The 26,571-nt window shown below is 46.5% G+C and overlaps 1 protein-coding gene across 10 annotated transcripts in view; it reads right to left on the minus strand.

Annotated features, from left to right (window-relative positions):
* LOC139263485 (centrosomal protein of 128 kDa-like) overlaps positions 1 to 20,343 on the minus strand; it is a 519,582-nt gene extending 499,239 nt beyond the window's left edge. For all 10 annotated transcript variants that reach the window (XM_070879630.1, XM_070879635.1, XM_070879632.1 and 7 more), the window contains exon 1: positions 20,249 to 20,343. The gene's annotated coding sequence lies outside the window, so the exon portion shown is untranslated. The remainder of the gene's footprint in view (positions 1 to 20,248) is intronic.
* Between the last annotated feature and the right edge of the window lie 6,228 nt (positions 20,344 to 26,571).

Consider the following 26,571-nt stretch of genomic DNA (forward strand, 5'->3'; position numbering starts at 1 on the left):
ACTGGGACTAAATTATTCTTGCTATCCAGTTGAAGGGCATACTCTTACAAGGTATAGCTACCCAAGCATTCACAAAGCAAATGCAAGGGCTTTATTAAAAGCAGCACCTTTTACTAAGACTATTATTCCCTTTTCTCCCTTCTGTGACGTGGCTGACCTCCACATACAACTGTCCAAGTATACAAGCTGTATTATTGAAACCAGGAGCCGACACTGTGGGGATTGCAGATGCAGAATAATCACCATCGTTCCATGGTGCAGCGTGTTGGAACATGGATTGTGACTGTGGCCCTTAAAGGTGCATGCTGCAAGTTTTTAATGTTCAGTTTGTTTCAATTCAATCCTTCACTGTAACTTTCTTTGATTAGGTTCCAATCTCAATGGCCTTACGATGTTTGTCTTGTCTGCAATAACTCCTCTGATTAAGTTTGTCCATCTATCTTTTGTTCCTTGTGCACTCTCCCCGACTGCACACTTCTGTAATGAGTGGATCTTTTTCTTGTAATTTCACTCTAATCTATAAACATGCCTTTTTGCTTTTTACTGGGTGCATTAAACAAATCAGTGAGTGTTAAGGTCAAGATCAGATCAGCCATCATCATCATCGGCTGTCCCTCAAATCGAGGATGACTTGCTTCCACATCAAAAGGTTCACAGGTGTTTCAATGAAGGCACTAATATTCCAGGTCCCGAACTAAATCTTGAACGACACGGTAAAAAAAGGGATAAGGTCCTACGAAACGAATTTAAGGAGCTAGGAGCTAAATTAAAAAGTAGGACCTCAAAAGTAGTAATCTCGGGATTGCTACCAGTGCCACGTGCTAGTCAGAGTAGGAATCGCAGGATAGCGCAAATGAATACGTGGCTTGAGCAGTGGTGCAACAGGGAGGGATTCAAATTCCTGGGGCATTGGAACCGGTTCTAGGGGAGGTGGGACCAGTACAAACCGGACGGTCTGCACCTGGGCAGGACCGGAACCAAGGTCCTCGGGAGGGTGTTTGCTAGTGCTGTTGGGGAGGAGTTAAACTAATATGGCAGGGGGATGGGAACCAATGCAGGGAGACAGAGGGAAACAAAAAGGAGACAAAAGCAAAAGACAGAAAGGAGATGAGGAAAAGTGGAGGGCAGAGAAACCCAAGGCAAAGAACAAAAAGGGCCACTGTACAGCAAAATTCTAAAAGGACAAACGGTGTTAAAAAAACAAACCTGAAGGCTTTGTGTCTTAATGCAAGGAGTATCCGTAATAAGCTGGATGAATTAACTGTGCAAATAGATGTTAACAAATATGATGTGATTGGGATTACAGAGACGTGGCTCGAGGATGATCAGGGCTGGGAACTCAACATCAGGGGTATTCAACATTCAGGAAGGATAGAATAAAAGGAAAAGGAGGTGGGTAGCATTGCTGGTTAAGGAGGAGATTAATGCAATAGTTAGGAAGGACATTAGCTTGGATGATGTGGAATCTATATGGGTAGACCTGCAGAACACCAAAGGGCAGAAAATGTTAGTGGGAGTTGTGTACAGACCTCCAAACAGTAGTAGTGATGTTGGGGAGGGCATCAAACAGGAAATTAGGGGTGCATGCAATAAAGGTGCAGCAGTTATAATGGGTGACTTTAATATGCACATAGATTGGGCTAACCAAACTGGAAGCAATACGGCGGAGGAGGATTTCCTGGAGTGCATAAGGGATGGTTTTCTAGACCAATATGTTGAGGAACCAACTAGGGGGGAGGCCATCTTAGACTGGGTGTTGTGTAATGAGAGGGGATTAATTAGCAATCTCGTTGTGCGAGGCCCCTTGGGGAAGAGTGACCATAATATGGTGGAATTCTGCATTAGGATCGAGAATGAAACAGTTAATTCAGAGACCATGGTCCAGAACTTAAAGAAGGCTAACTTTGAAGGTATGAGGCATGAATTGGCTAGGATAGATTGGCGAATGATACTTAAGGGGTTGACTGTGGATGGGCAATGGCAGACATTTAGAGACCGCATGGATGAACTACAACAATTGTACATTCCTGTCTGGCGTAAAAATAAAAAAGGGAAGGTGGCTCAACCGTGGCTATCAAGGGAAATCAGGGATAGTATTAAAGCCAAGGAAGTGGCATACAAATTGGCCAGAAATAGCAGCGAACCCAGGGACTGGGAGAAATTTAGAACTCAGCAGAGGAGGACAAAGGGTTTGATTAGGGCAGGGAAAATAGAGTACGAGAAGAAGCTTGTAGGGAACATTAAGACGGATTGCAAGTTTCTATAGATATGTAAAGAGAAAAAGGTTAGTAAAGACAAACGTAGGTCCCCTGCAGTCAGAATAAGGGGAAGTCATAACGGGGAACAAAGAAATGGCGGACCAATTGAACAAGTACTTTGGTTCGGTATTCACTAAGGAGGACACAAACAACCTTCCGGATATAAAAGGGGTCAGAGGGTCTAGTAAGGAGGAGGAACTGAGGGAAATCCTTATTAGTCGGGAAATTGTGTTGGGGAAATTGATGGGATTGAAGGCCGATAAATCCCCAGGGCCTGATGGACTGCATCCCAGAGTACTTGAGGAGGCGGCCTTGGAAATAGCGGATGCATTGACAGTCATTTTCCAACATTCCATTGACTTTGGATCAGTTCCTATCGAGTGGAGGGTAGCCAATGTAATCCCACTTTTTAAAAAGGAGGGAGAGAGAAAACAGGGAATTATAGACCGGTCAGCCTGATATCGGAGTGGGTAAAATGATGGAATCAATTATTAAGGATGTCATAGCAGCGCATTTGGAAAGAGGTGATACGATAGGTCCAAGTCAGCATGGATTTGTGAAAGGGAAATCATGCTTGACAAATCTTCTGGAATTTTTTGAAGATGTTTCCAGTAGAGTGGACAAGGGAGAACCAGTTGATGTGGTATATTTGGACTTTCAGAAGGCTTTCGACAAGGTCCCGCACAAGAGATTAATGTGCAAAGTTAAATCACATGGGATTGGGGGTAGTGTGCTGACATGGATTGAGAATTGGTTGTCAGACAGGAAGCAAAGAGTAGGAGTAAATGGTACTTTTCGGAATGGTAGGCAGTGACTAGTGGGGTACCGCAAGGTTCTGTTCTAGGGCCCCAGCTGTTTACATTGTACATTAATGATTTGGACGAGGGAATTAAATGTAGTATCTCCAAATTTGCGGATGACACTAAGTTGGGTGGCAGTGTGAGCTGTGAGGAGGATGCTATGAGGCTGCAGAGCGACTTGGATAGGTTAGGTGAGTGGGCAAATGTATGGCAGATGAAGTATAATGTAGATAAATGTGAGGTTATCCACTTTGGTGGTAAAAACAGAGAGACAGACTATTATCTGAATGGTGACAGATTAGGAAAAGGGGAGGTGCAACGAGACCTGGGTGTCATGGTACAGCAGGCGGTTAAGAAAGCAAATGGCATGTTGGCCTTCATAGCGAGGGGATTTGAGTACAGGGGCAGGGAGGTGTTGCTACAGTTGTACAGGGCCTTGGTGAGGCCACACCTGGAGTATTGTGTACAGTTTTGGTCTCCTAACTTGAGGAAGGACATTCTTGCTATTGAGGGAGTGCAGCGAAGGTTCACCAGACTGATTCCCGGGATGGCGGGACTGACATATCATGAAAGACTGGATCGACTGGGCTTGTATTCACTGGAGTTCAGAAGAATAAGAGGGGACCTCATAGAAACGTTTAAAATTCTGATGGATTTAGACAGGTTAGATGCAGGAAGAATGTTTCCAATGTTGGGGAAGTCCAGAACCAGAGGTCACAGTCTAAGGATAAGGGGTAAGCCATTTAGGACCGAGATGAGGAGAAACTTCTTCACCCAGAGAGTGGTGAACCTGTGGAATTCTCTACCACAAAAAGTTGTTGAGGCCAATTCACTAAATATATTCAAAAAGGAATTAGATGAAGTCCTTACTACTAGGGGGATCAAGGGGTATGGCGAGAAAGCAGGAATGGGGTACTGAAGTTGCATGTTCAGCCATGAACTCATTGAATGGCGGTGCAGGCTAGAAGGGCCGAATGGCCTACTCCTGCACCTATTTTCTATGTTTCTATGTTTGAAGGGTGGAAGATGCCTATGTGTGGATTTTTTTTAATGTGTGGTTGGTGTTGCACACCAGCCATCACACGGGCTTAACAGAGCTAGGTCTTGGCCCAGTGGCAAGGATTAACCAAGACGACTGGAGACCTGCTCTGCTGCACTGACCTAGTGCGCGCACATATCACAGTGTGGGCTGGCCATGATCAGATCAGCCATGATGTTACTGAATGGCGGAGCAGGCTCAAGGGGCCAAATGGCCTAATCCTGCTCCTATTTTTTAATGTTATGTTCTTAAAATGGCACAGGCTCACTTTTATATCTTATTTTAAATAAGGTTTAAGGTGCTGATGCCATTTCCCACCACTTGGGCAGAGAGTACAAAGCCAGTGTAGCGTTAAGCCTGGTTTAATGAGTGCTCGGAAATCACCTAGACAGGCACAGGTCCTTTTTAAAGCTTTGGTGAAGGCAGGGACGCTCCAGCCCACACACCCCAAGTTTACTGGCCAGAAAGCAGAGCTCTGCCTACACTGACCACAGTAGTATGAGCAACATGGACAGATTCTGTTCAGTAATAACATGTGGCCTCTGGTTAGTGCCATAGAAATTTAAAAAAAAAAAATTGGTACAGGTTGTACCTCTGCAGTCCGGGACACTCTAATCCGCAAATATCCGTGGTCCGGCATCAGTCCCGGCGTGGGTGACGTTCCGGTCTCCCGTGCTTCCTAGCTCTCAGTGTTCAGTGAGTTAAGCGGGCCGGGCAAGAAAGGGAAGGGAAGGGCAGGGCAGGCAGCTGACTGGGCGCCTAAGCTGGGCCTGAGGAAAAGGAGGGTTTTTTTTAAAAAAAAGAGCACCAAACCAACACAGAGAGAGAGAGAGAGCACGAGGCCAGATTTGCGCAGCCTGAACTCCGTGCTGGAGGCATTCAGGAGCCTGGGCGCTATCATCAGGTACCGGTAAGCCTAGGTTCAGCATGACCTCTCGTGGTTCGGAAAACTCTCTTTTGGCACTGGTCAGGTCCCAAGGGTGCCGGACCACAGAGGTCCAACCTGTGCACCACATTTTTTAGGCTCAATTTTCCCTAGTGGTTTGTGCCATTTGTTTTGGAGAAGGCTGCTTTTTTTGGCCCAAGTTTAAAAAAAAACCAGCTTCCCCAATCAATTTGCACCAGCGTAACTCAGTTAGTTACGATTTTTTTCAGGTACGGCTTTTGTTCAGCCAAAGGGGGCGTAACCTGCCACCCGCGTCAATTCCGGCTATTTAGGGAAGTTTGGCCAGCTAAAAGTTACTCCAGTTCTGCTTAGGCCAGCATATGTGGCTTCTGCAGAAAAACCTTCTGGAGAGTTAAGGAAATCGGAGCAGGTAATGAAATCAGCGCAGGTAAGGAAATCAGCGCAGGTAAGTGCAGCAGATGCCCGGACAGCAGCAGCAGGAGAGGTAAGGTGGTGGGGGGGGGGGGGGGGGCGGGGACCAGGAGGGAGGAGGCCATTCGGCCAGGGGCAGGGGAAGCAGACCGGCAAGGCACTTGAGGCTAGGGGCGGGCTGGCATCGGGAGGATACTTTTAATAATTGGAGGTAAGTTGCTGCAATGTATTTTAATGTGTTGCGAGCTGACTATATGGGCCCAAGTTTCCACAAGAAAAAAAAAACGGGCGCCCCTCCAAGCTGGGCGCCCGCTTTTCGCGCCTAAAACGGCGCCTAAAAAAAAAAAATCGCGATTCTCGAGCGTTCTGCAGCTCCTTGTCTGCCTGGCGCGGCGTGCAGGGGGGCGGAACCTACACTCGCGCCGATTTTGTAAGTGGGAGGGGGCGGGTACTATTTAAATTAGTTGTTTTCCCTGCCGGCAACGCTGCGCGTACGCGTTGGAGCGTTCGCGCAGTGTGAAAAAAACAATACCTGCCCCTCCCTCTCTCTCCCTCCCCCCACCTCTCCCTCTCCCTTCCCCTCCCCCGTTCGCGGGAACATCGCTGAGCTGACTAAGGCTTCCACTTCAAGTGGAAAGCTGTTAGCTGCCTCGTTACTGCCTGCCCCTCCCTCCCCCCCATTTGCGGGAACATCGCTGAGCTGCCTGAAGCACTTTCACACAGGTAGGAAGATGGTTTATTTAATCTCTTCTTTGCTTATAAATGTTTATTCAGGTTGGATTTATTTGTATAATATTTGTATAAGTATAAATAAGGATTTATTGTTGAATTTAATGAGTTCCCTTCCCCCACCTCGTTCTGGACGCCTAATTTGTAACCTGCGCCTGATTTTTTAATGTGTAGAACAGGTTTTTTCAGTTCTACAAAAATCTTCACTGGCTCCATTCTACTTTAGTTTGGAGTACATTTTCACTGTGGAAACTTTCAAATCAGGCGTCAGTGGCCGGACACGCCCCCTTTTGAAGAAAAATTTCTGTTCTAAACTAGAACTGTTCTACCTGACTAGAACTGCAGAAAAAAAAATGTGGAGAATTGTGATTTCTAAAATAGTCTGTTCTCCACCAGTTGCTCCTAAAAATCAGGCGCGAATCATGTGGAAACTTGGGCCCTATGTTTCATTTTGCAGCCTCAGCCCGTATTGTGTCCCTGCAGTATAAAAGCATGAAGTCTTGCTACAGCTATAATGGAATATAAAAGCAGGGAAGTCTTGCTACAGCTATATAAGGTATTGGTGAGGCCACACCTGGAATACTGCATGCAGTTTTGGTTTCCATATTTACGAAAGGATATACTTGCTTTGGAGGCAATTCAGAGAAAGTTCACTAGGTTGATTCCGGGGATGAAGAGGTTGACTTATGAGGAAAGGTTTAATAGGTGGGCCTCTACTCACTGGAATTCAGAAGATCGAAACGTATAAGATTATTAGGGGGCTTGACAAGGTGAATGCAGAGAGAATATTTCCACTGATGGGGGAGACTAGAACTAGAGGGCACGATCTTAGAATAAGGGGCCGCCCATTTAAAACGAGATAAGGAGAAATTTCTTCTGAGGGTTGTAAATCTGTGGAATTCACTGCCTCAGAAAGCTGTGGAAGCTGGGATAAATTGAATAAATTTAAGACAGAAATAGAAAGTTTCTTAAACGATAAGGGAATAAGGGTTTAAAGGGAGCGGGCGGGAAAAACATAGAAAATAGGTGTAGGAGTAGGCCATTCGGCCCTTCGAGCCTGCACTGCCATTCAATGAGTTCATGGCTGAACATGCAACTTCAGTACCCCATTCCTGCTTTCTCGCCATACCCCTTGATCCCTGTAGTAGAGGGGAAGTGGAGCCGAGTCCATGATCAGAACAGCCATGATCTTATTGAATAGTGGAGCAGGCTCGAGGGGGCATATGGCCTACTCCTGTTCCTATTTTTGTTTTTATGACCTTATTGTTACCATAGCAACCCAATCTTTTTGGCGCAGATCAAGGCTCCACCCCCAAAACTAAAGGACAGGTTAGGCTGCGCCAAAATGAAGGGGAAACTTAGAACATTTTTTTTTGGCGTACTTGGGCCAAAAAAAACGGGCGTAACTCCAAGTATGTCAAAATAAAGCTTTGGGGAAAATTGAGCCCATAATCTCTGGCGGGTAGGAACGCAGTGATGAAAATTGCTGTATACCCATACTGTCGGGACACAGATAATCCCAATGCAACCAATATCTCCTGCTGTCAAATGTATTTGTTTTGTCTTAAAACACTGCTGTGAAGCACCTCGGGCTGTCTTACTATGTTAAAGGCGCTATATAAATGCAAGTTGTTGTTGTATGAAAGAAAAAAGTGAGTCTTACAAACACAGCATGAACGGGTATTAATTTAAACTATAATACAAGATGCGATTACTGAACAGGAAGGTTATTTCAACACTCCTTATGTAGTCACCACTGGACTATGCGAGTGAACTTTAAGACATTACTATGCTGAACCTTAGGAATAGATTACAACAGTTAAAATCAATCACTATCGGTACTAAGAACAGTAGCAGCTTTCAGCTCGATCAACTTACTGTAAAATAAAAACAATCCCACAAATTTCTGAATATATTGTTAAAAATAAGTACTCGGTGATTTTGGGGTATGACATCAACTCAGGGTTCAACTTGTTAGATTAAATAAATCCTGACAAGATTAAAAGATTGCAGCCTTAGAGGCATCATTGCTCATTATATGCACACACACACACACCACACAGCAGTGCCAATTAATCGCATTTGGTAGTCACAATATATTACCATACAAAATGAATCATATGATGCATTAGTACCATAACAACATCTCCACCTCGAATTGCTGCAATTCTGAACACCACACCTTCGGAAGGAAGTCAAGGTCTTGGAGAGGGTATGGGTGATATTTACGAGAATTGTACCATGAATGAGGGACTAGAGTTATGTGGAGAGACACAAAGCAGAGGTGGTCAAGGGGAAATTTAATACAGATATTGAAAATTATGAAAGTTTTTCCTTATTTACTCTATCAAAACCTATTTTGGACTTAGATTTAAGATAATTGATAAAAGAACCAGTGATGAGATAGAATCACAAAAATTTACTGCATGGAAGGAGGCCATTTCGTCCCATCGTGTCCACGCCGGCCAACAAGAGGCTATCCAGCCTAATCCCACTTTCCAGCTCTAGGACACTTCAAGTGCACATCCTAGTACTTTTTAAATGTGGTGAGGGTTTCTGCCTCTACCACCCTTTCAGGCAGTGAGTTCCAGGCCCCCACCACCCTCTGCGTGAAGACATTTCCCCTCAAATCCCCTCTAAACCTTCTGCCAATTACTTTAAATTTATGCCCGGTTGTTGACCCCTCTGCTAAGGGAAAAAGGTCCTTTATCATCCACTATAACCAGGCCCCTCAATTTTATACACCTCAATGAGGTCTCCCCTCAGCCTCCTCTGTTCCAAGGAAAACAAATACCAGTCTATCCAATCTGTCCTCACAGCTAAGATTCTCCACTCCCAGCAACATCCTCATAAATGTCCTCATTTTCCAGTGCAATCATGTCCTTCCTGTATAGGGGCTGACCAGAACTGCACTCAGTACTCTAGCTGTGGCCTAACCAGTGTTTTATACAGTTCAAGCATAACCCCCGCCCCCCCCCCCCCGCTCCCGCTCTTGTATTTTATGCCTTGACTAATAAAGACAAGCATTACATATGCCTTCTTAACCACCTTATGTAACTGACCTGCTACCTTCAGGGATCTATGGACATGCACTCCCAGGTACCTTTGTTCCTCTACACTTCAGTGTCGTACCATTTTGTGGTGTATGTAGCACACAAATCACTGACTCCACACGGTCTGGTGTAAGTCTAACTGCTGTGACCTTCGTCCTTTATTGTTCAGCTCCAGAGTGCCTCCCAGGTGTGGTGGTCACACTTATATAGTTCTTGTTACAGGTACTACCAGGGTTTCCCACCGCAGCGCCCTCTGTGGTGTGGCATAGTACTTACATTACATTTAAGGTACTGGGACGATACACACATCATTACATAACATGACCTTCCCCCCTCCCCCCCCCAACCTGGACGCAGGAAAACGATACACACATCATTACATATCACACTTGTCCAACGGAAGGCAGGTGGGCATAGACAGTGCGTTAGTATGGTACATATTATCTGGTACATTAACTGGTTATTGACTGGTAGCGGAACCTTGATTTCCTTGTTGAACGTTATCATTAATTATACTTCATCCATTATTTTACACAAATACAGTGGCCATTCAGCATAAAAAAAAAGTAATTCTTATTATAAATTCACTATCTCACATTAACATAGCTCATTTTAGACTCGCTCTGCCAAACAGAAGTCCTTTGTGGGGACCACCTCTTTGTAAGGCCATTTTAAGACTCCCGGGTGCATTTCCTCTTTAAGGCGCCATCTTTGATGCAGGAGGATTCCACGAGGCTTCTCCTTGGGCGCTGCCATCTTTGATGCTCTGCAGCTCCGACACGATGCCGCCGCCATCTTCTTCTCTGCCGCTCCGAATGCCCTCCGCCGTCGCAGCCTCCGCTCCCCTCCGCTGCCACCTGACTTGCCGCCTCTCCTGCGGCCATCATGGTCTCTCCAGCGGCCGCCCCTGCAGTTGCCGCCGCCCGACGCTACCAGCTCCTCGTAGGGGCCTCTTCCTCTGCGGGGCCCTTCCGAACCGCCGGCCCCTGGATCCCTCAGCACCCCGCCCGCAGCGCCCCGCCGGCTCACTCACCCCCCACTAGGCCCCTCTGTGCAGGGCTGCTTGCCTGTGGGGGCTGGGGCTGCAGGGTCTCTGTGAGAGATCCAGGCCTGGGACCTGCCTATGGGGGCTAGGGCTGCAGGGTCTCTGAGGTCCGGGCCTGGGACTTGCCTGTGGGTGGATTGAGGCTGCAGCTCCAGCTCGGTCAGCGCTGCTCTCCGGGGACCCGGGGTACGGCAGCACCCCGGGGAGCAGCAGCCTGTGGAGGAATGAAGCCTTCCCAGCTTCCACGGACCTTCCCCATCCACCTCCGGCCGAGGAGTGTCGGCCCATCGCCTGCAACGACCCACAAAGGTAAAGCGTGCGTCTCGTCCGCGTGGGATACCTGCACCATCGCTCTGCCGAGAACAGGTATTAGTTCCCTGGTGTAGGTACGCAGCTTCGCCGTGACCGGGACCAGCTTGGGTCGTGCAGCTGGGTTAATCCACAGTTTATCAAAAGTTCTCCAACTCATCAACGACAGACCCGAGCCCACTTCCATACTCAGAGACTCCATTGATTTTGACTTCACTTATCACTGGGGGCGAATCGTCGGTGCACGTATACAGTCCAAGCACCTCATCTTCTACCTGCTCCTCGCTGAACAGTGGATAATCCCCCATCTCCTCAGCCACACGGTGAGTCAGATTTCTTTTACGCTGAAGGTGGCTTTTAACATGGCAGGTATTGCACATGTACTCTGCAAACCTGCACCGGTGAGCCCCATGGCTTCCTCCACAGCGCCAGCATGGTGCTGCTTGATTGGCCCCCCTCGGCGGACTCTGAGCTCCAGGATCCCGAGGTCCATGCTCTCTGCCCCGGGCAGAGCCACGTTCTGCAGTTTTGTCCGTGGTGGGCGCTATCCTGTGGACCGTGCCTGCCAGGTTCGAGACTGTGTGGATCATTTGCTTGGTGCTGCAAGTCGAGGTCATATATGCCCGGCTGATGGCGATGGCCTTTGTCAGAGTGACTGTGGGTTCCGTGGCCAGCAGCTTGTGAAGGAGGCCCTCGTGGCCAATCCCCATAACGAAAACGTCCCGCAAAGCCTCGTCAAGGTGTGCCCCAAAATCACACGGCGCCGCGAGTCTCCTGAGGTCCGCAGCATATTTGGTGACATCCTGGCCCTCAGATCTGCAGTGATGGTAAAATTTGTATCTGGCCGTGAGGATGCTCTCCTTCGGTTTCAACTGGTCATGAATGAGTTCAGTCAGCTCCTCGTATGACTTGTCCCTGGCGCTCCCGGGTGCCAGCAAATCCCTGACGAGACTGTAAACCTCATCTCCACAACTGGAGAGCAATATCGCCTTACGCTTCTCTCTCATTGCGTATGTGTCCTCTGTCAGGTCATTTGCTGTGAAGTAGTACTCAAGCCTTTCCGTAAAGGCCTCCCAATCATTGCCCACGGTAAAATCCTTTAGCGAGCCCAGAGTAGCCATGGTTGCGTGGAGTTCGTCCGCTTCCTCGTCGCCAATGTGGTGTATGTAGCACACAAATCACTGACTCCACACGGTCTGGTGTAAGTCTAACTGCTGTGACCTTCGTCCTTTATTGTTCAGCTCCAGAGTGCCTCCCAGGTGTGGTGGTCACCCTTATATAGTCCTTGTTACAGGTACTACCAGGGTTTCCCATCGCAGCGCCCTCTGTGGTGTGGCATAGTACTTACATTACATTTAAGGTACTGGGACAATACACACATCATTACATAACACATTTAATGTGCATTTCCTTGCCTTGTTCTCGATGCATTACCTCACACTTATCCAGATTGAATTCCATTTGCCACTGTTCTGCCCACCTGACCAGTGCATTGATATCTCCCTGCAGTCCACAGCTTTCTTCTTCATTATCAACCACACAGCCGATTTTACTATCATCTGCAAACTTCTTAACCATACCCCCTATATTCAAGTATAGATCATTGATATATATACACACACACACGACAAAAAGCAAGGGACCTAGTATTGAGCCCTGCAGAACCCCACTGGAAACAGCCTTCCAGTCATAAAAACACCCATCAACCATTACCCTCTGCTTCCTGCCTCAGCCAATTTTGGATCCAGGCCTGGGGACTTATCCACTTTCAAAGCTGCTAAATCTCTTAATGCCTCCTCTCTTACTATGTTTATTTCATTTAATATTTCACACTCCTCCTCCTAGATAGCAGTGTCTGCATCGCCCCTCTCTTTTGTGAAAACAGACAAAGTATTCATTAAGAACCATACCCACATCTTCCGCCTCCACACACAGATTGTCCTCATGGTTTCTAATAGGCCCTACCCTTTCTTTAGTTATCCTCTTGCTCTTAATATATTTATAAAACATCTTTAGTTTACTTGCCAGTAATTTTTCATGCTCTCTCTTTGCTGTCCTGATGCAAGTTGAACCTCCCTTATCCGGGACTCACTTATCTGGCACCACCCCTCGTCCGGCACCATTCCAGGCCGCTCCGACATGAACAATTTGAAGTCCTTCCTCGCTGCCGACTCCCGCAATCGCTGGCCTGACCCCCGCGATCAACCGCCCAGCCCCCCCATCCACCGCCCAGCCCCCCCAAACGATCTCTCTGCCGCACTCCCAGCCAGCCAGCCCCGCTATCCCCTTGCTCAGTACCTGTACCATCTGAAGGAGGTGCAAAATTCACAAGAACCCCCCCGCCCCCACGTGTTTGGGCTCATTCGAAAGGAAATTTAATTTGGGACTATCTACCCAAAAGTTTGGAACCCTAAAGTGCTTATGGAAGAAACGACGAACTTTAATAGAATTTTCAATTTTAAAAGACAAATTCAAGGCTGTGGGTGGGCCTAAGGAACTAGCAGGAGACAACCTGATTAAGGGAGACTACCTAGGTGTGAGGACTAAGTTAACCTGTCTGGAGAAATGAGTATTCGAGAATCCTTCTCCACAAGAGACATTATCATAAAATCACCCAGAGATATAGCTACCCGTCAACATGGGTCTGGAAAACCATTTCAGCATATACATCACAAAGAGGCCCAATCCAGCCTGTATGCGAAAAACTAAGCACAAAAGGACATTGCAATTACCAAACTAATATTTCCATAGGAAACAGTTTTCGAACATCAACCCACCAAAGACATATCAACTTTTAACGAGCCCGCCAAAATATTACAAAGAAGAAACAAGCCCGCCAAATTTACACAAAGAATTCTGAACAGATTTGGCGCCAAGATTAGAACCACTGAAATCATATAACTGGCCACTGTTTTCAACAAAGGGTATGAGTGATACACTTCGCTATACAACCAAGACCAAGTTGTTGTCATCAAGACAAGGAGAGAAACCAACGCGACATTTGTAAATTAACTTCTCCAGCCTCAAAGTCCTGAAGTCCTGAAGGAAAGAAAGAACATCGCGGCAGCGACCGACCACAGTCAACGTGGTATCAACGGAAAAACCACCACGTTCGACCAAACTCGAACAAAACTCTAACCGGAAAAAAACCGAAGAATCAAAAAGTTTCCACTCTACAATCTAATCCTGACCTACCAACGGGAAAAACATTACCTAAAAGACTGTAGAAACCTATTTCTAACGAAGAAAACCAGATACTTACTCCATAGATCCAAAACGCACCTTACCGCATCAGCGGACTCAACCCAACTAAAGATTGCACAACTAGAACGCTTCTCCGCCGTTCAGGGTACGGCAAGCAGACCTTACCGCATCCAGCGAACCCTAAAACCGCGATCTACCGTTAACTGTCTAAAGGATTGGTAAGCATAGTCCCTGCCTGTCCTGGAGTCCAACCTAGCTAGAATTAGGTATTGGGAGGTGGGAGGTATAATTTTACTGTCACCCCCTTTGAATGTGTAGTGTATGGTTCTTTATTAGTGTGATTAGAAGTTTGACCTTGTATCTTTCCTTGTATTGTCCTTTATTAGAGTGATTGTAAGTTTGGCCTTACATTTTCTTGCTAGAGTAATAAGCTTGTATCACCTTGACTGTAATAAAACCAAAGTTCTTTTGCATCAAACCAGTGTCCTTTGCACTTTTGTCACACCCCCCAAATAAATCCAGAGTACAGAACCCAAGGGAGTGGGAGCATTCGAACCACTTAGGTTGGTCAGAAGGGAACCCGACCCCCTCATAGAGACCACCCCCTTACACATCCAATTTAACATGAACACCCTTCGTCCATAAAAAAAATCCCTTATCTAGCACAGGCCAGGCCCCGAGTTTGCCGGATAAGAGAGATTCAACCTGTATCCTTTTTAATTTTACTCCTGCACTTTCTATATTCCTCCAGAGATTCTGCAGTATTTAGCCATCAGTATATTTGTCATAAGCCTCACTTTTTTTCTTTATCCTACCCTGCATGTCCCCAGACATCCAGGGTGCTTTAAGATTTGTTAATCCCACCCTTTCTTTTTAAGGGAAAATATTTGGTCTGAACCCTCCGGATCGCCTCCTTGAATACCTCACACTGCTCTGACACAGATTCATCTTCAAGTAAATGACCCATGATCTTATTAAATGGCAGAGCAGGGGCCAGGTGGCCTACTCCTGCTCCTATTTCTTATGGTCCAAGTAGCTGTTTCCAGTCCACTATGGCAAAATCACCTCTCAGCTTAGCAAAGTTGGCTTTTCCCCCAATTTAGAACTTTTATTCCTGATCTATCCTTGTTACCTCCTCAAAAAATTCAATCAAGTTAGTCAGATGAGGAGAAATTTTTCTACGCCAGGAGTTGTGATGATCTGGAATGCACTGCCCGAAAGGGTGGTTGAAGCAGATTCAATAGCAACTTTCAAAAGGGGAATTGGATATCTACTTGAAAATGAAAAATGTGCAGGGCTATGGGGAAAAGAGCAGGGGAGTTGATAGCTCTTTCAAAAAGAGCCGGTATAGGCACAATGGACTCTTTCTGTGCTGTACGATTCTATCCTGGATATCGTAAGATTGATTTCACTCGAGAACAGTGCTGAGGGAGTGTTGCACTGTCGGAGCTGCCGTCTTTCAGATGAGACGTTAAACCGAGGCCCCTTCTGCCCTCTCAGATGGACCTAAAAGATCCCATGCACTATTTCAAAGAAGAGCAGGGGAATTATCCCCGGTGTCCTGGCCAATATTTATCCCTCAATCAACATCACTAAAACAGATTACCTGGTCATAATCACATTGCTGGTTGTGGGAGCTTGCTGTGCGCAAATTGGCTGCCACAACAGTGACTACACGCCAAAAGTACTTCATTGGCTGTAAGGCACTTGGAGATGTCCGGTGGTCATGAAAGGCACTATATAAATCCATGGCTTTCTTTTTTCTTTTCTGGATAGATCAGAGAATTGGGCTGATGAATAGCACCCACCATTTAAGGAAAAGGATAATAAAGTGTCAATATAAACTAAATGATATTATTCTACATGACACAGGAGACGGATTTTGCTCTAATAGAGGATAGATCATTGAAACAGCGCAGTGCACAGCAGCTGTAAAGACAGTAAATAAGATCTGTGACTGCATAACCAGACGGAGAGAGAACGAATTTCAGAAAGTGATTCTGAATTTGTGCAGAGAATTGGTCTGGAACCCCACATGGAGTATTCTTTCTGTCATCGACAACTGGGTATGGGAGAGGATGCAGCAACTAAATGGGCTGCAGGAATTAGATATGATTTTTTTTTAATTTATGAATTCATGGGATGTGGGTGTCACTGGCAAGGCTAGCATTTATTGCCCATGTCCTTGAGAAGATGCTGGTGAGCCACCTTCCTGAACCACTGCAATCCGTGTGGTATTGGACCTCAGTGCTGTTAGGGAGGGACTTCCAGGATTTTGACCCAGCGACGATGAAGGCAATATTCTTCCAAGTCAGGATGCTGTGTGATTTCGAGGGAGGATGTGGAGGTGGTGGTGTTCCCATGCACCTGCTGCCCTTGTAGATGGCAAAGGTCGGTTTGGGAGGGGTGCTACCAAAGCAGCCTTGGCAAGTTGCTGCAGTGCATCTTATAGATGGTACACACTGCAGCCACGGTGCGCCAGTGGTATGAGGTACGAGGGAGTGAATGTTGAAGGTGGTGGATGGGGTGCCAATCATGCGGGCTGCTTTGTCCTGGATGGTGTTGAGCTTCTTGAGTGTTGTTGGAGCTTCACTCATCCAGGCAAGTGAAGAGTATTACATCACACTCCTGACTTGAGCCTTGTAGATGGTGGAAAGGCTTTCGGAGCAGAGGCTGAAAAAGCCAGGAATATTTACACTGAACAGAAGGAGCAAGGGTGATCTTTAGATAGAATTTACAGCACAGAAACAGGCCCACGGTCTACACTGGAATTTAAATTCCACAGGAGCCTCCACCCACCCCTCTTTGTTTGACCCAAACATATCCTTCTATTCCTTTCTTCCTCATGTGTTTATCTCTAGTCTTGGAAAATAAGTTTCTCCTGAATTCCCTATTGGATTTATCGGTGACTATCTTGTAGAAAGAAAAGACTTGCATTTATATAGCACCTTTCACAACCACTGGCTGTCCCAAAGCACTTCACAGCCAATGAAGTACTTTTGAAGTGTAGTCACTGTTGTAATGTAGGAAACGCGGCAGCCAATTTGCGCACAGCAAGCTCCCACAAACAGCAATGTGATAATGGCCAGATAATCTGTTTTTGTTGTGTTGACTGAAGGATAAATATTAGCCATGACACCAGGGATAACTGCCCCGCTCTTCTTCAAAATAGTGCCATGGGATCTTTTACATCCACCTGAGCGCGCAGACGGGGCCTCAGTTTAACGCCTCATCCGAAAGATGGCAAATTCCTTTCATTTTGTTTCTTTCAGTGTAAAAAGCCCAACATTTCCACGCCTGTATGCATAATTATAACCCCTCAGCCATGAACAATCTTCACCATAATCTTTCTATGGCTCGATCATTCCTATTATTAGGAATACTCCACTAGCAAGAGCTGGGTGAGTCATCAGGATCAACTGCGAGTAAAACCACCCTTTTGGGTGCAGTTGTGTGCCATAAACAGGTGCTACCTATAGGGCTCACCCCACCTCTTTGTCTCTTCATCAATGTTACAGCCAAGAATATTTTAGTTCTAACCCAACCTCGGCTGAAGGTAAGTTTTGATCGAGGCTACATCATATCCCCGCCATGCTAATTAGTGACGGTTTGCAGATTTTGTTCTTAATGCTTTTTGTATTCACAAATAAGACTCAACTCTGACCCAATAATACTCCTCAGTAACCTTTTTTCTTAATTCCTTCACTATTCTTACATTCTTACATCTTCATTAAGGTATATTACTTCATAGCCACAGCTTTCCATCCCTCCACCCCACGAGTTTTTTTTTTTTTAAATACCACTTTGCCCCTTCATTGTGCTCGACATTAACTCCTCCGCATGTGCTCGACAGCGAATCTCTTCATCCACCTTGAGCTGACTAGTATATAAACTCTCACCCACAGTTCCATCTATTGTTAGCGCCAGGATATTCAGTTCAATTCCTTTCAGGTAGCTCATTGTTTTCCCTGTGCAAGAACATTTCTTCAGTCCCATCAACGTCGTTAGTTAGCATCATCATCGTTGGCAGTGCCTCGAAACGAGGCTGACTTACTTCCACGCCAAAAAAGGACGAGTTCACAGGTGTTTCAATGAAGGACCTAATATTCCAGGTCCTGTACTACATTCTGAAGGGTGGAAGATGCCTGTGTGTGGACTTTAACGTGGGGTGGCCGTGACACACCAGCCACCACACGGGCTTGACAGAGCTTGGTCTTGGTCCAGTGGCAAAGATTACCCAAGACGACTGGAGACCTGCTCTACTGCACAGACCTAGTGCGCACACATATCGCAGTGTGGGCTGGCCCGTGCTGCCCCTGGGCCCTCGCCTCTTCTGGCCCCGAACTCACGCCTCTCCTGGGTCCCGATCACATCCCTCTACAATCTCTCGCCGCTCCTGCTGTATCTGCCCAAGCTCCAATCACCGACCTGGACCTTGATGATGTCCCTCTGCGTTGCCATCACCTTCCTGCACCAGCTCGCGCTGTACTTTGCACCGCCACGCTGCCCATGGCTGGTGCTCACCGCTCCTTTTATGGCCCCGACCCGCCACTGATGGTCTCTCGTAGGTCGGGGCTACCACGGATCATGACAATTGAATGCTCATACAATCCTCACAAAAGTCAAGGAGCATGCTCCTTAATGTCTTACTCCCTGGTACTATGGAGCAATTAAGTACTGAATTTCAAGTTGTGCCCAGGAAACCACCTGTCCATCTTCCTGATGATTAACATTCCTAGAGGAAACAGCCATGACTCAGTTGGCAGCCCTTTTGCCTCAGGGTCAGAAGGTTGTGGGTTCAAGTCCCATTCTAGAGACTTGAGCACAAAAATCTCGGCGGACACTCCAGTCTGGTACTGAGTGCTGCACTGTCGGAGGCGCCGTATTTTGACAGACGATAAACCGAGGCCCCCTCTGCTCTCGCAGGTGAATGTGCAAAATCCCACGGCACTATTCGAAGAGCAAGGTGTCCTGGCCAACATTTACCCCTCAACCAACATCACTAAAACTGATCACATTGCTGTTTGTGAGAGCTTGTTGTGTGAAAATTAGCTGCTGCGCTTTCCTGCATTAGTACAGTGACTACACTTCAAAAAGAGCACTTCCTAGGCTGTAATACGATGTGGAACAGCCCGAGGTAGTGAAAGTCACTACAGAAATGCAAATGCTTTCTTTTCTTTTATTCAACCCAGCGAATTTAGGGATAGGATTACAATAGCAGAGGCTGGTGGAGCCCCTCAAGCAGACAATGCTTGAGTTTAAGACACAGACAGACTTGAATTTATGTAGTGCCTTTCCCAACCTCACGACATCACCAAGTGTTTTACAGCCAATGAAGTACTTTTGAAGTGTAGTCACTGTTGATATTGGCCAGGACACCAGGGAAAACTCCCTTACTCTTCAAAATAGTGCCATGGGATACTTTACATCCATCTGAGAGAGGGCATACAGAACCTTGGTTTAACATCTCATCCGAAAGACAGCAGCTCTGACAGTGCAGCACTCCCACAGTCCAGCACTGCGAGTGCCAGCCTAAATTTTGTGTTCAAGTCTCTGGAGTGGGAATTAAACCGATAACCTTCGTACTGAGAGGAGAGTGTGCTATCAACTGAGCCACGGCTGACACTCTCAGTGCAGTATTGAGGGAGTGCGGCACTGTCAGAGAGTTTTCAAGATTCTCAAGAGCATAAGACGTCATATGTTTAACAGTCACAGATTCAACAAAGAGGGTGAAAATAGAGTTTTGATTTAACTTCTTTCACAATAGATTGTTAACTTATGAATGGGATAGATTATCTCCGCCAGATATGTACCTGCACTCCCTCAGTACTGGCACTGGGAATGTCAGCCTAGATTTTTGTGACACCACCATCACCACCCAATTTAATAGCTCAGGAGAACGGGTCACACAGTTTAATGGCTCAGTTCTCCTTACACACAGAGTCAGCCATGGCTCAGTGGGTAGCACACTCGCCTCAGAGTCAGAAAGTTGAGTTGGAGTCCCACTCCAGAGATTTGCGCACATTAATCCAAGCTGACACTGCCAGTGCAGTGCTGAGGGAGTGCTGCACTGTCGGTGGTGCCGTCTTTCGGATGAGACATTAAATCAAGCACCCCAGCTCTCAAGATCCCACGGCACTATTTCGAAGAGGAGCAGGGAAGTTATCCCTGGAGTCCTGGGCCAATATGTACCCCTCAACCAACACAACAAAAAGTAGGATTATCTGGTCATTATCATATTGCTGTTTGTGGGAGCTTGCTGTGCGTTTCCCACATTACAACAGTGACTACACTCCAAAAGTACTTCATTGGCTGTAAAGCGCTTTGACACTTGCGGTGGTCGTGAAAGGCGCTATATAAATGCAGAGACCAGCAGAGGACGAGGTTGCTGTGCCTCCCCCCTCACAGGGTGAGGGAGGGAATACCGTTATCCTTTTATATTTATAATATTATTCTTTAATAGTCAGAGGGTGTTAATGAAAGGAGCCTTTACCTTCAAGTGGCCGCCAAGACCCATCCCGCCAGCGGCAGCAGCCCGTCCTCGGCCATCACCAACCGCCCATTGCCCCGGGGGACGCCGCGGCCCGTAGCCTCTATGGCAACTTGAAATGGCCGCCTTCAGCCAGCGGGCCGAGGACCCCACCCGGGGGGCCCTGGGAAATGTAGTTCCCCCGCGCCCGCCGCGAGCGGGACAAGATCAGAGGAGCAACTACAAGTCCCAGAAGGCACGGCGGTCGGCGAGCGGCGCTCCTTCGCAGGCTGTCCTGCACTCGTGCCTGCTCGGAAATTGCGCCAAAAGTCCCGCCTCGCTCACACACACACACACACACATACAGAGGCGCCAGTGCGCAGGAGCAGAGCGCTCACTGTCACGCAGCTTAAAGGGCCAACCCCTCTTCTTGACTTTTATATTTACTTTAACATTTGTTTCCTTTTTAAATTAAAACTTTCTGCCACAACTTTAGATTTTTTCTAAATTTAAATTAAAACTTTCTATCACAACTTTGAATTTTTTTAAATATATGCACAATGTTCAAATTTTGAACAAGTTAAACTTACTGCAACAAATGTTAACTTTTATATACAATGTCCACATTTTAAACAAGTTCAAGTTTCAGCAAAAAATTTAGATTTATTTTATATACGATGTCCACACTTTAAACAAGTTAACATTTCAGCGAGACATCATGATTTTTTTAACTGTATGCACAAATTCCAAATTTTAAGCAAGTTAAACTTTCAGCAAAAAATTTAGATTTATTTTATACACAATGCAGCAGTTATCATGGGTGACTTTAATATGCATATAGATTGGGCTAACCAAACTGGAAGCAATACGGTGGAGGAGGATTTCCTGGAGTGCATAAGGGATGGTTTTCCAGACCAATATGTCGAGGAACCAACTAGGGGGGAGGCCACCTTAGACTGGGTGTTGTGTAATGAGAGAGGATTAATTAGCAATCTCGTTGTGCGAGGCCCTTTGGGGAAGAGTGACCATAATATGGTGGAATTCTACATTAGGATGGAGAATGAAACAGTTAATTCAGAGACCATGGTCCAGAACTTATAGAAGGGTAACTTTGAAGGGATGAGGCATGAATTGGCTAGGATAGATTGGCGAATGATACTTAAGGGGTTGACAGTGGATGGGCAATGGCAGACATTTAGAGACCGCATGGATGAACTACAATAATTGTACATCCCTGTCTGATGTAAAAATAAAAAAGGGAAGGTGGCTCAACCGTGGCTATCAAGGGAAATCAGGAATAGTATTAAAGCCAAGGAAGTGGCATACAAATTGGCCAGAAATAGCAGCGAACCTGGAGACTGGGAGAAATTTAGAACTCAGCAGAGGAGGACAAAGGGTTTGATTAGGGCAGGGAAAATGGAGTACGAGAAGAAGCTTGCAGGGAACATTAAGACGGATTGCAAAAGTTTCTATCGATATGTAAAGAGAAAAAGGTTAGTAAAGACAAATGTAGGTCCCCTGCAGTCAGAATCAGGGGAAGTCATAACGGGGAACAAAGAAATGGCGGACCAATTGAACAAGTACTTTGGTTCGGTATTCACTAAGGAGGACACAAACAACCTTCCGGATATAAAAGGGGTCAGAGGGTCTAGTAAGGAGGAGGAACTGAGGGAAATCCATATTAGTCGGGAAATTGTGTTGGGGAAATTGATGGGATTGAAGGCCGATAAATCCCCAGGGTCTGATGGACTGCATCCCAGAGTACTTAAGGAGGTGGCCTTGGAAATAGCGGATGCATTGACAGTCATTTTCCAACATTCCATTGACTCTGGATCAGTTCCTATGGAGTGGAGGGTAGCCAATGTAACCCCACTTTTTAAAAAAGGAGGGAGAGAGAAAACAGGGAATTATAGACCGGTCAGCCTGACATCAATAGTGGGTAAAATGATGGAATCAATTATTAAGGATGTCATAGCAGCGCATTTGGAAAGAGGTGACATGATAGGTCCAAGTCAGCATGGATTTGTGAAAGGGAAATCATGCTTGACAAATCTTCTGGAATTTTTTGAGGATGTTTCCAGTAGAGTGGACAAGGGAGAACCAGTTGATGTGGTATATTTGGACTTTCAGAAGGCTTTCGACAAGGTCCCACACAAGAGATTAATGTGCAAAGTTAAATCACATGGGATTGGGGGTAGTGTGCTGACATGGATTGAGAATTGGTTGTCAGACAGGAAGCAAAGAGTAGGAGTAAATGGGTACTTTTCAGAATGGTAGGCAATGACTAGTGGGGTACCGCAAGGTTCTGTTCTGGGGCCCCAGCTGTTTACATTGTACATTAATGATTTGGACGAGGGAATTAAATGTAGTATCTCCAAATTTGCAGATGACACTAAGTTGGGTGGCAGTGTGAGCTGCGAGGAGGATGCTATGAGGCTGCAGAGTGACTTGGATAGGTTAGGTGAGTGGGCAAATGCATGGCAGATGAAGTATAATGTGGATAAATGTGAGGTTATCCACTTTGGTGGTAAAAACAGAGAGACAGACTATTATCTGAATGGTGACAGATTAGGAAAAGGGGAGGTGCAACGAGACCTGGGTGTCATGGTACATCAGTCATTGAAGATTGGCATGCAGGTACAGCAGGCGGTTAAGAAAGCAAATGGCATGTTGGCCTTCATAGCGAGGGGATTTGAGTACAGGGGCAGGGAAATGTTGCTACAGTTGTACAGGGCCTTGGTGAGGCCACACCTGGAGTATTGTGTACAGTTTAGGTCTCCTAAATTAAGGAAGGACATTCTTGCTATTGAGGGAGTGCAGCGAAGGTTCACCAGACTGATACCCTGGATGGTGGGACTGACCTATCAAGAAAGACTGGATCAACTGGGCTTGTATTCACTGGAGTTCCGAAGAATGAGAGAGGCCTCATAGAAACGTTTAAAATTGTGATGGGTTTAGACAGGTTAGATGCAGGAAGAATGTTCCCAATGTTGGGGAAGTCCAGAACCAGGGGTCACAGTCTAAGGATAAGGGGTAAGCCATTTAGGACCGAGATGAGGAGAAACTTCTTCACCCAGAGTGGTGAACCTGTGAAATTCTCTACCACAGAAAGTTGTTGAGGCCAATTCACTAAATATATTCAAAAAGAAGTTAGATATAGTCCTTACTACTAGGGGGATCAAGGGGTATGGCGAGAAAACAGGAATGGGGTACTGAGGTTGCATGTTCAGCCATGAACTCATTGAATGGCGGTGCAGGCTCGAAGGGCCGAATGGCCTACTCCTGCATCTATTTTCTATGTTTCTATGTTTCTACAATGACCACATTTTAAACAAGTTTTATTATTGCCAATGCCCTATTTAGAGACAATACATTTAGGGCTAGACTTTCCACCTTGATCATTTGGGCGATATTTCCGACTTTAGTGCTGCTTTTATTTTTCAAGATCGCTGGAATATCGGCCATTTTTAAAACCGCTAGTTTCGCCTTTTTAATTTGGGCGATAGCCTTAGCGATGTGAAATGGGCCTTAGCAATGTACTCAGTCATGCAAGGCTCGCATCCATAGCAATGGCCATTCTGCGCCTGCGCTTTTTTTTTCCACAAATAACTTTTCCCACAATTCGGGAGGTCAGGGGTCATTTGCGCATGCTCAGAAGGCAAAGGGAGGGCGAGAGAGAAGAAAGGTTTTGAAGGAAGTTGATTTTTGAAGGAGCGCTCAAGATGTCACAGGAAGATTCGGGAGATAGTATGCAGGAGGTTTCAGGGAGAAGAAGGGCAAAAGCCTTCTTAGATGAGACTAATGAGGCCTTAGTTAACGAGGTGGAGAATCGGTGGGACCAATTAACCTGGGGTGGGCGTGGGAAACCTCCACCCCGGATTTATCAAAAAATATGTGGCGATATTGTCGCCTTCATATCATCGGTGGCCCACGAAAGGCGTGAGGCAGACCAGTGCCGCAAGCGATGGAACAGTCATGTTGCATCGGCAAGAGTAAGTATTAAATTATTACAATTAAAATTGTAATGATGCACTGATTCATTAACTAGAATGTAAATCTGCCAGATTGTAATTAAACTGGGTAATCTTGGGTAGCTTCCCTGCTAAGATTTTGACTGGGATCGGAACCTGCGCCCTTTAAGTCTAATTTTGCTGAGATGACTTAAATTTAATCAACAGTGTTAATTATTATTTAAAGGCTTTGATCAAAAATTGTGGCCAAAGGAAACAGACAGATCGCAAACATTCGGCATTTCTACCACTTTAGTTTAGAAGGAGAATTTTTGTGTGCTGTGAGCAACTCATGTGCATCGTTTCCTTTTTGGTTATGTTGGTGGATGGGGCACGACTGAGCACTGAGGGGTCCAGATCGCTCACCTGTATCCAGGCTGTGTGAGTCTCTCCGGCTGCTGTCACTCACACAGTGACCCAGCCTGGACTGCGGGAGAGCAGCCCTGGCTCACTGTCTGCCCTGGGACACTTTGGGACATTAACTCTGGCCACACCAAGGTCTCCGATCACAGCCGATGGGCACGGTGCCCCCTCCCATTACAGTCCTGTCATTGCAGAGCTCCCCCACCGCCCACCCCAGGGGACCTCCATCGAATCAAATAAACCGCCTACCTCCCCTCAGGCACGGCCTGTGGATGGGGCCTTTCCTGGAGATTGTACGTGAGATGTTTGGTGTCAAGCACTAGTTCCTAATCACGATCTTATTAAATATTTTCTCTGTACGTAGATGTTATAACCATCCATCCATTGGATACAAACTGTATTAGCATATAACGTTAACGTTGAATAGCATGTGGGATGACTAATTGTGGATTACAATATCTGTTGTGTTTCTGTAGTAGTACCTCATCATCATAGGCAATCACTCGAAATGAGGATGACTTGCTTCCATGCCAAAATGGAATGAGTTCACAGGTGTTTCAATGAAGGACCTAATATTCCAGATCCCGAACTACATGTTGAAGGGTGGAAGATTCCTGTGCGTGGATTTTTTTAACATGTGGTGGCCCTGGCACACCAGCCACCGCACGGGGCTTGACAGAGCGAGGTCTTGGTCCAGTGGAAAGGATTACCCAAGACGACTGGAGACCAGCTCTGCTGCACGGACCGAGTGCACACACATAAAGCAGGGTGGGCTGGCCCGTGCTGCCCCTGGGTCCTCGCATCTTCTGGACCCCAGACTCACGCTTCTCCTGGGCCCTGATCGCTTCCTTCTACAAACTCTTGCCGCTTCTTCGCCCCTCCTGCTGTGCCGGGTCGCACTGCAATGAGCGACCTGGCTTCGTAGCCGTCGCCCTCCTGCAGTGGTATGCCGCCGCACGCTGCTCCCTCTGATGGCCCCGGCCTGCGACTGGTCTTACAGCCCGGGACCGCGCCGATTTCCAGGCCGGGCTGCCGCACGCTGCACCCACTAATGCAGCCTTTCAATCACAGCAGTACTTCGTCAATTAGCTTATGCCATGTTCTTGTCACGTTTGCAGAGGAAGATATCTAAGAATCAGGCGGAGGGCAGGCAGACTGGAGGAGGGCCTGCTGAGCTGCACCCTCTAACCGATCTCGAGGAATGTGCCGCAGTCTTAGTGGGCAGGCATAATCGTTCTGCCACCCGTGCTGGTGCAAATCCCATTGTTGCGCCACGTGAGTAATGTGTAAAGCAGTGGTAAACCACTGGCAACTTAAAGTAATTTAATGGCGTTTGACTATAATATATGAATGATGTAATGTTATGCATGCAGTTTTTGTACTCTTCTGTGCTCTCATGTTATTCATATGTAACGTCTCTCGTTCACATTTATTGCAGTAGTGTTGTTCTTCATACATATGCCTGCACAGCGCAAGCATTCTCACGTCTCCCCATCTCTTCTACTAACCTCAATTATGTTTTCCAGGCTCCCCAGGCGCAACGGGATAGAGATGTGAAGAGAAAAAGATTAGCGCTGCTGCAACTGTACAGGGTATTGGTGAGGCCGCACCTGGAGTACTGCGTGCAGTTTTGGTCACCTCACTTAAGGAAGGATATACTAGCTTTGGAGGGAGTACAGAGACGATTCACGAGGCTGATTCTGGAGATGAGGGGGTTACCTTATGATGATAGATTGAGTAGACTGGGTCTTTACTCGTTGGAGCTCAGAAGGATGAGGGGTGATCTTATAGAAACATTTAAAATCATGAAAGGGATAGACAAGATAGAGGCAGAGAGGTTGTTTCCACTGGTCGAGGAGACTAGAACTAGGGGGCACAGCCTCAAAATACGGGGGAGCCAATTTAAAACCGAGTTGAGAAGGAATTTCTTCTCCCAGAGGGTTGTGAATCTGTGGAATTCTCTGCCCAAGGAAG

The sequence above is a fragment of the Pristiophorus japonicus genome, chromosome 4, assembly GCF_044704955.1.
Source record: "Pristiophorus japonicus isolate sPriJap1 chromosome 4, sPriJap1.hap1, whole genome shotgun sequence".
NCBI classification, from domain to species: Eukaryota; Metazoa; Chordata; class Chondrichthyes; family Pristiophoridae; genus Pristiophorus; species Pristiophorus japonicus.